This window comes from Gouania willdenowi, chromosome 21 (genome assembly GCF_900634775.1).
Source record: "Gouania willdenowi chromosome 21, fGouWil2.1, whole genome shotgun sequence".
In the NCBI taxonomy this organism is placed as follows: Eukaryota; Metazoa; Chordata; class Actinopteri; order Blenniiformes; family Gobiesocidae; genus Gouania; species Gouania willdenowi.
In genome coordinates, this window is record NC_041064.1 from 11,608,151 (window position 1) to 11,625,595 (window position 17,445).

The 17,445-nt window shown below is 36.0% G+C and overlaps 1 protein-coding gene across 1 annotated transcript in view; it reads left to right on the top strand.

Moving 5' to 3' along the window:
* The first annotated feature begins 2,861 nt into the window (after positions 1-2,861).
* tanc1b (tetratricopeptide repeat, ankyrin repeat and coiled-coil containing 1b) overlaps positions 2,862-17,445 on the top strand; it is a 101,088-nt gene continuing 86,504 nt past the window's right edge. The window contains exon 1 of the mRNA XM_028435350.1: positions 2,862-3,037. The gene's annotated coding sequence lies outside the window, so the exon portion shown is untranslated. The remainder of the gene's footprint in view (positions 3,038-17,445) is intronic.

A 17,445-nucleotide genomic window follows, 5' to 3' on the forward strand; every position in this document is an offset into this window, starting at 1 on the left:
GAGCCTAGATATTAAGGAAGATATTGAAGAAACTGAGTGGGCGACAGCTTGTCTAAAAGCTCAATCACAAACCATTAATACCCGAATGAAACTACTGCAACTCAAGTGGCTAATGAGGACATACATGACTCCTGAGAAACTTAGTAAATGGTCCCCTGGCATTCCAGATACATGTGTAAAATGTTTGACTGAGAAAGGTACCTTAGTTCATTGTGTATGGGAATGTCCCAAGTTGGTAGCTTTTTGGAAAATGGTTGTCCACACTTTAAGTAAAATCACAGGTATTCAGGTACCCTGCTTAGCAAAACTTTGTATCTTAGGGATATATCCAAATAACTTTCCTTCTAACTCCAAGTGTAAAACTCTGATCAACTTTGGCCTCCTGCAGGCCAGGAGGATGGTGGCTCTGTCTTGGAGAGAGACTGAAGTATCTTCTGCACAATCCTGGATTAGAGAGATGGCAATGTGTGTTACATTAGAAAAGCTAACCTATGTAATTAGGGGCAAAGCACAAGAATTTGAAGAGGTGTGGACACCCTTAATGGACTTTCTAAGACAACAATAGAATATATTTTGCTGCATGGTTATTGAGTGTGATGACTTATTATTATTATTATTATTATTTTTGTATTACTTATTTATTTTACTTATTTTTTTTTTTTTTTTTTTTTTCTGTTATTATTTACTTTTTTGTATGTGTATACGCTGAAAGACCAGCTTGCACTTGATTGAACAATTAGTATGGTGCGTGTTGATGTGTTTTATATGCTGCTACTGAAAATCAATAAAAACATTGTTCAAAAAAAAAAAAAAAAAAAAAAAAAAAAAAAAAAAAAAAAAAAAAAAAGAAGTTGATGAAGTCATCACTGCTGAGATTGTTAGGAATAGAGGGTTCAACAGAGCTGTGGCTTTTGGTAAGCCTAGCTACAGTGTTGAATAAAAACCAAGGATTATTTTAGTTTTCCTCTATTTGAGTTGAGTAATATGAAGTTCTAGCTTTGCAGAGAGCTTTATTTTTTAACAAGATAAAAAGATATAACAAACTCTTTCTCCAGACAATATGAACTTGTACCATGTTTGAGGAGAACCACTTCCTTTCCAATTTTCGCGATGCCCGTTTTAAAAGACGTAATTCAAAATTATACCAGGGCGCAACCTTTTTATGACATAACTCTTCTTTTTAAGCAGAGCAACAGCATCCAGAGCTGTGTGCAGTGACAACATTGCACTATTGACAAGACAATCTATTTACTCTGTCGTAAAACATTGATAGCTACTCTCTGTTGAGATATCATAAGGATCAGAGGCAAGCAGTGATGGAACTAAATCATTAAATCTAGCTACAGCTTTTTCAGACAGTGATCTACTATAGTGTATTCTTCTCTCAGAGTTTGAGCAAGCTGATATTTTGATTTCAAAGGATGACAAAATATGATCTGAAAGAATAGGAGTTTGAGGATTTATTGTCAGGTGATAAATATCTAAACAAAATGTTAGAACAAGGTCTCGGGCATGATTAAGATAAGTTGGTTTGTTTACATTTTGTTTAATGCCTATTGAATCTATTAGTGAGGTAAATAATTTATTTAGACTGTTGTTTTCATCATCAACGTGAATGTTAAAGTCACCCACTATGATAGATTTATCAGTGCTTAGCACCAGATCAGTGAGAAAGTCAGAGAATTCAAAGATACATTCTGAATATGGACCAGGAGGATGGTAAACTATAACCAGTAAGATGGGTTTTTCTATTTTATTTTTGGGATTACAAATTCCATGGAATTGTATTTTCGATACACAGAGTACTGCATCCGTATACTTGGTGAGTGGTTCATCTTTCTTCTTTAGCTCGTTAGAAAGGCAACAAATCTTTTCCCGTAGTTTGGTAATTTCTTTGTTGGCGTTTGGTAGTAAAATGTCTTTCTCTAACGGCAACTGAGGAGCAGCATCTCCACCGTCTGTAGATGCGGCCATCTTATCTTCTCTAATATTGCCCTACTCACAACAGCAAAGCCATATGCAGTATTAATTAATTGTTTTTACTCTATTTATATTTCAGAAAGGGAAAGTATAAAATAGTTGTTTAGGAATGGTGTGTTGTGTTTTAATTTGAAAAATAATTGTGTTTAAAAATATATTTTGCTTTTCAGTAATTATTATTTTTGAAGTATCTATAGTTCCGGACCTCAGACAAATCTGACTATTGTTCCAGCACTTCCTGTGCGCATGCATAGTTCCGTCACTGCCGGACCTTTTCTACAAAAGGCGCGAGAGTTAAGGACGTTTCTTTCCACTGATGTGGGTTGAAATCCCAATTTTGACATTTTTTTTTTTTTTTATTTGAACATATTTAACATGGCAAATAACACTTTTAAAAATACATAAACGGAAAAAAAAAAGAGAAACATTTTAGGGCATTTCCTGGGTTAAGGTTAGGGATAGGGATTGGGATAGAGTTAGGTTTAGGGTTAGGGTTAGGGTTAGGGTTAGGACTAAAATAAAATTGACAAAACTATAGCTAGAAGGACACGGGTCCGGCTGTGACAGAACTACTGGCATTCAGCTTACTGTGCATGCATCAGGAAGTGCCGAAACTAGAGTCAGGATTGTTTGTTGTTGTTGCTGTTGCTATTGGTCCGGACCAATAGCAACAGCCTATTATTTTTGTTCACAAAATATTAGACATTTCATGCGACCTCACATTTAAATTCCCTAGCGACCCCACATGGGGTCACGACCCCAAGGTTGAAAAACACTGCTTCTAGCCATTGATTCCATGTGTGCATCCCCAGCATGCTTTCACGTTCATGAGGCATGCAGTGGGAGGGGGAGGGGGGATGGCTGCTCCAGATGAGCTCATGTTGAAGGAGGAGGAGGAGGAGGAGCAGGAGTGGTCCGCGGCCTCCCTCTGTCCCTCCCGGGTGTGCAGCGGACCGAGTGAGCCCTGAGTCACTGTGGAGATACGCTCAGAGGACTTGGAGAACTCGTTGTTGGGTCTTTTCACACTCACTATCGGGGGTTTAATGACAACAAACAGGTAAGATAATTTCACCTTTCGTTTGTTGAGTCTGTAGTTTGAAAACTTGCTGAATTCCAGAGTTTTGGTGAAAGTTTTCTGGGAGTAATGTCGGGACATGCCCTCAGACTTGAGCCACACTTCCCAGTCCAACCAACTGGACAGGACTGACAGCACTGTCCTAAATATTTTACTGACTGTTTCAGTTGGTGTTTGTACAAATATGTGTGTGAATTATTCAGTTTTCTGCTACTTTATCAAACTTTACCGCTGCCACACGTTCCGTTAACAAAGTTTGGGTTCACGTGCCGATACTTTAACAATATCGAGTTATTTATTAATTAAGACGTCTTAAGCCGGTGTATTATTTTATTTTATTTTTTTTGTAAAAACGCGATATTTTCGTGTATGATGAACTTAATTTAAAATGTTAAGGCAGGCCATTTTCTGTAGCTTGATTATAAAAACTTAAAATATGATTTTCTTAACAGAAAGAAGCGCACATATTAAACTAACACACATAATAAATACATTACATAGTTATTAGAATACTTAAAAGAAGAGGAAAAAATGAATCCCCCTTATGTATTATTAATTTATCTAAAGGTAATTACTAAAAGGACCTCACAAAATGGACTTTATTACATTTTTGTGGGTGGATATTTTGGTTTAAAAGTAATATTTATTCTGCTGTATTCAGCCAACGCACACATACTGTAGCTAATTGAGCTAATTGACTTCAGGTGTTCCACTTACATTGAGTCAAGGCTGAGCCCTGGTTTCCTATTATGAAGTGTTCTGCCTTTCATGTTTATTAACAAAGGATATAAATGTCACTATTCAAACCGTTAAACATGAAACAATTTCTTTCTATTTCCACTGGTAAATGTGGCATTTATTCATCTTCTAACCTCACAAATAAGTTTCCTGATTTCATTTGTTAGTTTAACTTTAAGTGTGAGGTGTATGATTTTACTAAATGCTAAGTATAAGGTGTGGGATTGATATTGACGGGGAATTCTGCCTAAATAATAAAAGGTAAAGATTGGTGGCAGGACCAAAAGTAGTTTGCAATGATTTAAAGACGTATTGTCACAATCTGTGGACATTTTCAACAACATTTATTACTTTGGTATTATTGGTAATCTTCAATATTTTTGGCTACGCCCTGTATTTTTTCTTATTAGATGAAATCATAGTGTAGGCTAAAATATGTAAATAATTCAAATTGCTGCTTGAAATTTTGAGAAAGTGTCTATTTGTACGGTTGCCGTACTGTGTACAGACAACCCCTCGTGTTATTGGTATGGTTACCGAAGTACACGTACTTAGCGTCTTAAAGTTAGGGTTAAGATTAGGTTTAGGGTTAGGTTATAACCCAATATCGCAAAGAGTTAGGTTTAGGTTAAGATTTAGTCTTAGTCACGTGACCTAAACTGGCCAATGACTGACCTATCACATGACCTAAACTGGCCAAATAGGGGCGCTGTGTACAGATAGAATGTCTGTATATTGATACGGCAACCGTACGGATATCCACTGCCAATTTTTTTATCTCCACCGCAAACACTGGGTTTGTTGACGTTTTCGCGCGTTGCATTGTGGTATGTGGAGTCGCAGAGTCGCGTCAACAGAATCACTGTTCGTGTCTGGCAAAAATAAGTCAGTAGTGTGCCAAAATATCGACACTACGATATATTGAGATATTTTGCCTTGCTGTATGTTATTGATACACTGGTGCCAAATGTCGATATATTAAATTTTTTTTAAATTTTTTTTATTGCAACAAACAAGACATGACGAAAACAATATATATATATATATATATATATATATCGTCATTGTGGGCAAAATATCGTGATGGTACTTTCAAATGGCAATTTTTTTTTTCCTTTCTTTTTTGAGTAAATGTTTGATTCATTGATTGATCTATGACGTTTTAAATGAATAAATGTAAAGATTGGTGGCAGAACTAAGACTAGCCTTTGGTGCTTCAATCAGAATCAGAATCAGAATCAGCTTTATTGACCAGGTACAGTTTAGAACAATACGAGGAATTTGACTTGGTAGTTGCAGTGAAGAAGACACATCAACACACCGGGGCAGCCTTTTGCGGCGCCCACATATTTAGGTGAAAAAAGGGATCAATAACAGGAGGAGAGGAGGGGTGAGGGGGAAAAAAAAACTGCCAGTTTGAAACTGATTTCCCTAAACAGAGAAAACAGTGTGAAACCAGGAAAAAAACCGCCTCTGCAAACATAAATGTAAGGACACATTGTAACCCTAGTGTGGAGCTTTTCAACAAAATGTATAACTTTTTTGTAATCTTTGATATTGGTTCAGTCTGTGCTTTGCAATTTGCTATGTTGAGTTTAAAAGCACAGCCCAACCCAGATATTGCTGTAGGCACAGTAATCATGTCCACCCACATGAATTGAGTCACTAAGGTTTGACCACTGGCTGTATATCATTTCTGCTCCCCATGGAATATGTTTTGGTTACTCACCACTAAGATTATTATCAAGCTCATAAAGGAATGATAACAAATGTCAGGATTAAGTTTTATCATCACCTCTGGTGTTCAGTCTTGAATGAACTTGCTAGATTTACCATTTCCTGTGTCAAGTCTTTAGTTTCATTATTGCCTCAAGGGTAGCCCAGCTCTGTACTCAGCAGTTGCATCTCAAAATGTAGATTAGGTCATCCGATCAGTTAACACAACCTTGTTTTTACATTCCATCACAATTTCAGACAACTTTACACTGATTACGAAAGAACTAGCGATGGTTTGCATGTTAGTATTACAGAGCAGTCATCTTACTGCTTAGTCTGCCTCCTTCTCCCTCAAGAGTCTGGTTCCCATGGTCTGTAGCCAGTTGGCCAGTAATAGATGCTGGCATCCGAGCTGCATTGTTATGACTGAAGACTGAAAGTTACTGAAGCAAGAGACCCGACTGACAGCAGAAGAATTTAACGCTTTGAATAAAAGTAACGATTGTTGTTTAACGCAAATGTCTGATAGCTATTATTATACATCAATTTTATACAACGCTTTTCAGGGTACTTTACAATGAAGGGAACAGTGTTGGGGTTCGATGCCTTGCTCAAGGGCACCTCAGCAGTGCTTGAGAAGTGCCTTGGCACCTCTCTAGCTACCAGAACAACTTCCGTCTTTTTTGGTCCACGAAGGGACCGGTTTGGGAACCGGCGACCCTCCGGCTCATGTAAATATCATTCCAGACCGTAATGATTAAACAAAACCAAATGAATGCAAGGATGCATCAGTTATTTCACCACTAGGGGCCAGAATATTTGGCAGTATCAGAAGCTATTATTAGCCAACGATGTTCAACCCTGGCCTTGCTGGTCTCGTCCACAACAATAGAACAACTTTATCCACAGATCTTCTCTGAGCAGATGAAGCTGATCATGGTTTCACGAAGTGGCGCTCAGCGCTTCACGTGAAACGGGGAGTTTCACAGACACATAAAGTTAAGCGGGAACTGGTGGCTCTGTATTTTAGAGTGAGGGATGAGTTGCGTAGTTTTTTGGCAGTTTAGACTGTGTTTAGTGAGGTTTAGACGATGTTTGAAGCGCCCAGGACGGGAGGGGGGCGGGCGGTGCACCTAATGAGTAGTCCCCGGAAACATTTCTACATTAAAAATGTTCCTTGCCTCACAGTGACGGCGTTTCATCCACATTCTCTCAATTTCCGCATTCAACAGTTTTCATTGGTCGGTTCCGTGATTCCGTCCGCGATTACGTTAACGTGGATATAATAGGGCCCTACTTGTATTTCAAAAGAAATGTATGTTTTCCAATTACCTCTAACTTAAAAGTTGTTACCTTTAAAATATGGTAGCAGAAACATGCAGTTTTAATATAGCAAATCATACTTTCTGATGCAAGCTGCTCCCCATGATAGATGATTTGTTTGATAAAGTCATATTGTAGGCCTCATAGATAAATAAATCAAAGATTCTTTGATGGAAAAAAAGATGTGAATAGTTGAAATTGCTGCTCAGAAGTTTGTTTTTATCTCCACCGTAAATACTCAAATAATTGTTGACATCTTCAGAAAAGTTTTACGCATTGCATTGTGGGATGTGGAGTCTCATAAAGTTTTGCATAGATGGGTATTTACTACATTTTCACTGTGATTTCTTGTCTTTCTGCCAGACGAGGAGGACAATGATTTGTTTGACAATGTTTTGGTTTTAGTTTGTTTCTGGTATTGCCCGTGATATAACCTCACTCCTCAAGACATTAAATTTGGGACAGATTCAGGTATTTTCTTGTAAAACAAGTTTTTGGAGGCAAACAAGAGAAATCAGGTTAAGAATTAAGTAACTATGCATCCGTCTAAGGGACCCCATATCCCACAGTCCAATGTGCTAAACTTTTCCGATGATGTCAACAAATGGAGTGTTTACGGTGGAGATGAAAACAAACCTAAGCAGCATTTTCAACTTGCATCTTTTTTTTTTTTTTTTTGAATGATTGATCTGTGATTTATTGATTTATGAAGCTTACACTATGTTTATCTTTACATCCAGTAGCTTTAAGAAGATTGATTTGCAAGTATTTCAAGATGGGCATCAAAGTCTAGCTCTGAATATGCAGGTACTAGTTAAACCCAAATAATCACTATCTAGCCCTCAGTTCTAGTACATACGGTATACATAATTTATAATTATCTTAAAAGTTGTGTGAGATAGTTGTTTGAATTTTTTGTGAAATGTGATCCAGTGGCCTGTTCTTCATATTAACGGACAAAGTTTAACTTTAAAGTTGATAACGATAACAAATTTAAACCCTCCTGCTACCTTCAGTTGGTGTGGTTGGTTTTTTTATAGGCTGATCATGGAAACTGAGGGAGGCAATCTTCTTAGCAGTCCTTATCACAGGGATTTGCATAAAGTGTATTCTAAGTGGGATTTATACAATACTGCCAAGACACGTTCACATCTCATTGGCTTCAAGGTAGCTTTAGGACATGTTTTGACTGCATAATAGCACAAGTAGTTACCCCCTCGAGCCCCTGGAACTTTAACAAAGCAGATTTGTTATGGTCTGTTTTGGGTTTCATACCATGCTGTGCACAGTTTTCCACAGTGAGATATCTGGAGTGATCATGGAAACATGACACGGCTAAATTGTAAAAAAGGAAATAAGAAACTAATAGTGATCAAATCAGAGGCACTCAGGCCAAGATGATTTGTTGTGTTGAAAAATGCCTTTTGGCAAACAAAGTGACTGAGTAATGACAGTTTATGTATCCAAATACATGCCACACCTTTAAATGACTCAAGGTAAAACACTTAGGTAATGATAGCTGAAACTTTCTTTTTTCCAGGTGTAAATGATGTAATTTAAAAGCAGCCAATGCTAAGAGTTGCCAAAGTGATGTTCAGACAACTAAATTTGTAAATATTGGCACAGCAAACTAAGACTTAGTCACAAGGTTCAGTGCTGTAGCTGATTAGAGCCAACGTGCGAATGTGGCGGCCATCTTGAAACAGGCCCACCCATTCCTACTGCGCATTACAGTTAGTTTGTGCTCTACTAGTGATGATAAATTGCTCAGTTGTCAGCGTATACTTATATTTTCAAAGGTTGTTTGTTACAAATGTCAGACAAGACATAAAAAGTGTATTTTGCTCTTTATTTTGTCGATTGATTGTAGGGTATTGCATTTGCATATTATTATTATTATTGGTCTTAATATCATTTTTATCAACACATCATTTTATTGGTCAGTTATTTTTATCATTATGTTAGAAAACATAATGTATTTGGTTTGTAAAACCAGCATTTTAAGTAACATTTTACTAAATTAGGCAGTCTGAAAATGTGTTGAAAAATTGGTAAATAATTTTTCTTTGACATTGAGGAGTTCCTCCTATCTCCAAACATTCCAATTCAAATAAGTGACGTGTTAAAGATAATTTTTTAAAATGGACCTGAAATAGCTGCAAATATAACTTGGTAAAACTTTAAGTTTGCATATTAATTAGAGTTTTTATTAGTCAATGTTATGAAAGCAGTTAAAAGATCAGCATTCATGCACACTATACAATTCCCCTCCTGCACACCGCACCCTCCCCCGCCCATTGTTCACCTTCTACTTTGTCTTTTTCATCGGATACTTTCAAAGTAAAGGAAACCCCTGCATGTCTGTATCCAAAGCCCATGTATTTGTTTGAAAGTGGGCTTTTTTTTATGTAACAGATGTTACTGGTTTACATTTTCGCCAAGCCTTTTTATAAACCCAGAGACAGCCAGTGAAAGGAGGAGGAGGGGGAGGAGCAGAGGAAGATTGTGCTGTAAATACAGTTTCTTTTGTGAACATATCAAAGGATGCAGGAGAACTGTGGTGACCTGAGCGCAACCGCTTATGCAGGTGTGCACCGCTCTGAAGTGTGTTTACATACTTGTGTGAGCTGCGGTTACTTTTAGCAGGGTTTGATCCTTTTCTATTGTTGCCAATAATCCATACAATACCTGGATAAGCCTAATTAGAGCTGGAATCAGACCTCAAAAGTTTGACCTGACTCGGCCCGAACCAGAATGAAGCAGATTCTTATGAAGCCCAAACCCTTTCCAGCCCGACACTATTAAAATCTGTGCACACACAGATCAAGAACGAGTCATTATACAATTTTTAACATAATTAATTCATTTTCCAGAGGCCAACCTTCGATTCACCTCCTCAGCATACATTTGTGCATCTTTCTCGTGTGTATTGAAACGCATCACCTTACCGCTCATTTACCGCACAGCGCCTTAACCTGACCCGAATCCGTGTAAAATATAGAAATTAAGACTGAACCCGATCCAGTCCGTCAGGTTCGGGCAAAGATCTTCAGCTTTAAGCCTAATGTGTTCAGAAAAGTATCTAAGATGTACTTTGCTAACTCATTGTGTCGAGAAGAAATAGTAAATACTACTAGAGTGTCTAGACATCTGAGAATCGAGAAAATGTAGGTCAACTACGATGTGCTGTGGAAAGGGCCTCAAGAGAAGTCTGTAAATAACTTTGTGTAGGCAAAATATAGATGTTGAACGCTAAAGACATGCTTCAGATCTTTATTACAATCATTATTATCGTTTTTTTTCCTTGCACTTCTCTTACAGAAAAAGGTCATTTAATGAAGTAAAATAAAACACAAAGCATTTTTTTAAAGCCGCTAAAACTAAAACAAGAGAAATGATGCCTACGTTTCACACGGAGAGCACAGAAAAGAGACGAGTTTAAGCAGACAATGAACGTTTATAGGGAGGAATAAAAACCCAATAAACTAACATAATGGAACAGCTCTTAAAAAATATTATTTTGCGTATTATTAAATGTAAACAAATTTTAAAAATGAAATCAACTGGATCACAGTTTGAACTTAAAGTAGATTAAACAGCTGCCTCTTGAAACAGTTAAAACTTGACATTTATTTTTACAAGTCACTTTCTAAGTCCACAAAGTACTTTTTTGAATATGTGATTCACATTTGTATGAAATTTATTTATTTTACTGATCAACCATGATACCAATGAGAGCCGCACCATATTGTTGCAGGTATTTCCTGTGGACTTTGAACGATGCTTGTTAATCTTTCACCTTTTTCCAATACTAGTTTTCCCTGAAAGGAAACGACCATTTTTGTGTGATCAACAGTAGTCAAACTTGACTTTCTTTCTTTTTTTTTTTTTCTTTTAAGGGATCAGACCACAACACCTCTGATGAGAAGATTGTCTTTTCAGCATGATTGTGAATTTAGGATGCTTGTTCTTATTTTTCAGGCATTTTTTTTTCCACGTCTGAAAGAACAACAAAGCTTACTGTGAAAAGAGAAAACCAAAATCCGTCAAATTTCAAATTCTTAAGTATCTGATTCTGCTTCTTTAATATTGCTTTTAAACTAAGGTAATTGACTTTTATTCAATGACTAAAGTAGATAATTTCTGCAGCCTGGGGCATAGGTTTATATTCAAACCCTTAATTGTCCCCTTTGACAAGCTCCTAAAGCAACACTGCTGTGGTAAAAACATGAAGGTTTACCTATTTCCACTGCTTGGACAGCATAGTGAGACGCAGCGGTGTAGAACAACCACACTTGTGAGGACAAACTGTGTGAAAGTTCAAACTATCAAAGTGGTGGTCAACACCGTCATCAGCACAAAGGCTGCTGCTTCAAACCCTGCAGTTGAATGAGGCTTTTATCTGTTGTTTGGTCAGTCCCTATGCACATATGATTATTATCTCCTGCTATTCTAACTTTCATCTAGAGGTCGACCGATATGAGATTTTCAAAAGCCAATGCCGACACCAATTTTAAAAAAAATTAAAAAAATTCAGCCGATGACCGATATCTAAAGCCGATTTTGGAAGCACATATATGAGGCCGACAGACTTTTTTTTTTTTTAAAGCACATTTATTATGAAAGAAAATTTAAACACTCATATGATATAAATATTTATATTAGAAGTTACAATGAATACACCAATAGAACTCTTGACATTTATTGAACTTTAAATATACCCGTACACAACCAAGTAAAACAAAAAGTACAGGACGGGTAAGTAAAGTAACTAAATACCTGTTTTATGTTAACTACTTTAACTACTCACTCCTTCCCTCTGTCCACAGCCACCACCATTATACCTAAGCTTCACACCTGTCACCATATGCACAACTTAACATTACATATCTTTCTCACTTTAAAATAATCAACTCTTTCCCACCCTTTCCATTTCTTACCTTGAGTCTCTCCTCCCTGTTTTCTTCCCCCTCTCTTTTTTTTTAATCCTCCCTATAATACAGTGTTTTACCCTTCATTAAGGAGGGCTGGTGATGGTCATAATAAATACATAAATAAATGATAATAATAATAATTTATTTTATTTTTTTGGCCGATGGCCGATCTTGAAAAGAGTCTATATATCGGCCAGCCAATATATTGGTTGACCTCTACTTTCATCCTCACTGAAAGGAACATATTTTGAGTTTATTGGTCATTTTAATATGTAACAGATAATAATTGAACAGAGTATGAAGAGAAACTGAACTGGAAGTTTTAAAATCATGAATAGGGTGAATTTCACTTCAATATATTTTCTTGTATAGAAATCCACTCATTCATCTTTAATACCTGTTTATCCTGTTTTTAGTTATTGGGAACTATAGAGTTTGTTCTTGGTAATTTTAGTTGCAGTAAGGGAACACCCAAAACACCAGTCCACTTTAGGCTAAACACACGGGCAATAAGAGGAACAATGTTTCCTACTTTGTAGGGCTGCAGTGAACCATTCTTTTAGGAATCAAATAATCTTTTAATTTTTTAATCGATTAATCATATATGAGAAACCTCACCTCAAAAAATTCCCTTTGATCTTATTCTATAACTAACAGATTTACAGAGCTTTTTTTGTTGCACTAAACAAATAAACATACAACAATCTAACAAAATGATTTCTCATGACTTTTTTAAATTTGTATTACTTAAATAAAGTCTTAATAACAAACAAAATTGCCTAAATAAATAAAACCACACTTCTAATCTGAGATAAAACAAAAGTTTTTCCCCAAGTTCAACAATAAAAAATTGAATTTGATATTCAATGCAATGTAGCAACAGTATGTTTTAACTCAAATATCTTAAAAAAAATAATCACAAATTAAATAAATAACAAATGAAGCTTCCAAGCAAAATAACTAAGTGTTTTATCTGTATTTTCAGATATGCTTCTGTTAAGTAAAATTTTAGTTTTTCATATATCAACACATAAAACATTACAGAATGTGATTTTTATGCTTCGGAGCTAAATCCACTCCTCACCAGGATGAAACATGTCAATTTTTGCTTTTTTTATATGCATTTGACAAACTTATGTTAAGCTCATTGTTATTTTCAACACATAATTACACTTCTTTGCTTTGATTTAGAGTAAATCTGTTAAAATGAACCCGTCAACCATGGCAACAGTTCAATAGTGAAAGTGAGGAAAGCAGTGGTTCAAGAAAATCAGTCAGGGTGGCGTATAACTTAGCCAAAAGTGAAAGTAAGTGGCTCCGGTCTATGTCCGCATTTTATAGAAATGCATTTTTCTTATTTTCCCATTGTACACTGAAGCTTAACTTCTCCAAAGATGTTCTTGGTGAAAAGCAGGAAGTACTTCAATCAAACTAAGAAATCTACAAGTTACATAGAAATATGTATTCTTTAGTTTCCGTGTTTCCCTCCCATTTCTATTATTGTGAGAACAGACCTTTTGTTTACTATGGCTAACACTCCTACTGTCCTCCATGCTTTATTTCCTTTAACGGTACGTTAGCAGCCTTGCTATTGTTTATGAAGCACTTAGACTCACAAACCAGGATGGGCTTGTTTCCTGCTCTCAATGGACGGACAACAAAAGGTCAGATAATTATGGAGTTCACATGAGTCTCAGAGTATCACCGCTTCACTTTCCATGCTGTGTTTATTGAACCAGCTCAAAGGTCAGCCCTGGGTGTAAATCTTCATGTTGCTTTGACAACCGCCTGGAAATCTGAGAGCAATCGGTCAGGAATAATCGGTTGATTTTTGGATTTGGGTGAGGATTTATTCTGGAAAAGGAGGAGCGCTCAGAGTGAAAACCAGCTGTTTCCTTAGATGTTAGAACAGTGGCGTGGCGAGTCTGATCCCAAAAATGTCCTTTCTGACATCTGGTGGAGGCCAAATCTCTGAACTACTGCTTCCACCCCAGAGGCAAATGTGACAAACTGCTATTTCCACCCTATAAATAGTAGACTTCTCAGATTACTATTGTATGGCACGATGGCCCCATTAACCATGTGTTATGTTGGTATTGTGCAGGTGTGGGTTGTTTCTTTTTCGTGACCTGTATGAAGTTGAACTCAATCACAGCAGGAATAACCTGTGAAACTAACATGTTGATTGCCTGAGACACCTTTTAACCTTCCTGAGATACAATTTCTCTCTTTTTGTTTTTTTATTAAAGGAAACCATTTTGCCATTGTATCACTGATCAAAAACCTCCTCACTGTTAACCCGGAGAAGATTAAAAAAAAAAAAAAAACAGCTCATGTGAAGGCTTTAGGGCTTAAGTGCCAACATGCCAGCAGTGGGAAGGCATCACTAATGGATACGGGGATCCCTTTAGTGGCCTTGGGTATAATTTAAAAATTGTTCAAAATTTCCAATGACTTGGCTCATGGTGACTTCCAACCAGAAAAAAATAAAATAAAATAAATAAAAGGCAATGCCACAGATTTAATAATCAGCTTTTTTTTAATTTGGCAAATCTGAAGATGGAGTGTCTGTTTTTTGTCTCTTGTGCCAGTGTGTGTCCACACAGACTCATGAGCCTCTGCGAGCCTTTCACTGCTTTCTTTTAATATCGAGAGGCCCCTTCTTAGGGGGACATGCTAATAACCAAACAGTACAAACGCACTGGGATAGACCCGACCTTGTTTCCCATCTCTCTGCATTCCACAAAGTCTCAGACATTTTTTGTTCTTTCATTCAAAGGTCACTGTATTTCAGTGCAGTGTTGGCGAGCATTACAATTGTTGCCCTATTCACCATTTTTGATTCATTGTCCCTTTATAGAGATACTGTAAAGATTTAATAATTCTGTGTAAAAAACTCAACCTAGAATACAGTGGAAAGTGGAAACTCATATATAATTTTTTCAGATATTAGCAAAATCTAGCAAGTGAAAATGTGAATTTCTCGTCTTTGTAAATTCATAGTTGAAGCTTCGGAGCCTCGTATGCATCAACAGGTAAATAGAATTAAACAACGAGTCTTTAAATATAAAACATTTATAGCCACTAGGGTTGTGCATTGCCATGAATCTGACAATACGATTCACAATTTGTTTGTCACAATTAGGGATGTCCCGATACAACTTTTTCATTTCCAATATGATATCGATATTGCAGCCATGCTTATCGGCCGATACCAATATTGATCCGATATCAGCATGAATCATACATACTTTTTTATTTTTTTGAATTGTTTTTTTCTCTCTCTCTCTTTTTTTATAGAAAAAATAACAATTACTTATTTTGTAGTGTGGAATGTTAGAAAAGGCTTGATCAAGTGACTCAAACGGAGAACAATAGTCAGCAACAGTAGGTATATGAGAAAAACTGACCCATTTATTATTAACCAATTGGTTACATAAATGGTAACCATCAACATAATATCTACAGTATTCTACAATTGAATAAAATAAATAAAAAATGAATTGAAAAAAATATTGGAAAATCCGGAAATTTGAATTCAATATTTGTTTTCAGGCTAATATTGGACCGATATTCGATATCGGATCGGGACACCCCTAATCATGATACGATATATTCCGATACTAAACAATACAATATACATGACGGTATATCACAGTACCAATAATTACAAATTTCAAGTTTACAAGTGGTATGTTTATCAAACTGTCACATTACATTTTTCAAAAAGTTTAAATTTGCTTCTACAACAGATTCTTACTCTGTAAAAAGTAACCGTATACATCTAAAAATAAGTGCCCAGTATGTTTTATGAAAATACATTGCAATGGACTTCCAAGCTAAAATGCATGTGAGTGAGGTAGTTTAACAAGGTCTTAAATGGCTTTTTCGTTACAAAATATGATTTAAAAAATTGATTTGGACATTTTTTGGATCGATACAATAATCGTATTGTAATATTTTTTTGTTATTGTAAAATATTTTTATGCTAAAATACTTTTTAAATGATCAATTCTTATCATTTCCACCATTATTGGTTCCAATTAATATACATTTTTATTGATTTGATCATCAGTATTTGATTATTCTTGAAACATCTGTGTTGCATCCAAAGTTTTTGTCCGAGCAGTATTTGTGTAAGACCTCCTCACTAGTACAGCTGGCTGATAGCAGGATACCCATAGGTGATTGTTGACGAGTTGTTGTCTCATTTAGTGTGAACTGATGTATGTGTGTGTCTGTTTGCTGTGAACAAGTGGAATGGAAGGAATTTTTAATGTTATCCCTTGAACTTTAGAGATAATGTGTCTCATCTAATGATTGTGGATGGTATTTATTATTAGGATGAGCAGATCGCCCCCTACACAGTCCTGGGTGATGGTAGTAACCATAGAAATGAACTGTGCAGTAAGTGTGTAAAACACTTGGCATGGGTCTTTTATATTGTGTCTTTCTAAATAGCTCCTGGTGATGGTAGTAATGTAGTTTGTTCACAACCTTTCGCTTCTGCGATTCAATAACCTTGATCCTGGATCAAAGTTTAACGTTGGACAAAAACTCAATCATAACTTTATATTTTTACCATTTATTGCAGAATAGCGGTGCTGAGGCTCTATAGAGAAAAGCTTCTTTATCCTCCAGAGAGCCAATTTAATGCAGACGAGGGCTTACGATGTTTGATTTGGTAGCACGAAGTGCAGAAATAAATACTGAAAAAAGAATCCATCAATAGCCTCTCTGAGAGCAGAAGTTTGAAGGCTAACATGTCTCAAGCCTGGCTGTGTTGTTATGTTAGTAGATGTTTTAACCTTATCCTGTTGAAAGTATTATTTACTTTTCAATGGAAAGATTGCTGTGCTAGGGCCCTATAAAATCCATGTTAGTTTTTTCCAAATTCTGTTTAATTTTTTTCCAAATTCTGTGTTTTCCGCAAACATTTTTTAAAATTGTGTTTTTTTTTATTTTTTAGAAATATTAATAATATTTTCAGAAAATAATTAGTTTTAACTCCTGTAAGGAAACAAAATAAATATTAATAAATAAGAAAACCATAATTAAACAAAAATGTATGTAAAAAATAAAAGCTAAAATAATGAGTGGGTAAAGATACAATTAAAGGTATATATAAGTTGTACTGACATGGATTATTCTCACTAACTTTTTGAATTATTTATATATCATATAATAATGTATAGAGCAGCATTAATGTCACCCACGTTCCCCTCAGGGATCAATGGTTTACTGAATCTGAGCAGGTTTATTGATTAAGTTTTTATGAACTTAATTTAAATTAACCCAATTTAAATGATCCTGATGACATCATTCCAGACCATAATGATTAAACAAAAACAAATGGAGACAAGGAGGCATCAGATATTTCACCACTAGAGGTCAGAATATTTTACAGTATTCAAAGCTAAAGTTATCATTAACTTACAATGTTTCAGGCTGTTTCGGACATATCTTCTGTAGCTCTGATGCGATGTTGTTTAAACGCTCTGAGCAGGTGAAACTGATTAAAGCTGATCATGTTTTTACGGAGCGCCCCAGCGTTTGATGAGAAACAAGTAGAGTTTCACAGACACATTAAAGTTAAGCGGGAACTGGTGGCGTCGTATTTAGTAGTCAGTGATTAATAGCGTAGTTTCTTGGCGGTTTAGATGGTGTTTCGGGTGGTTT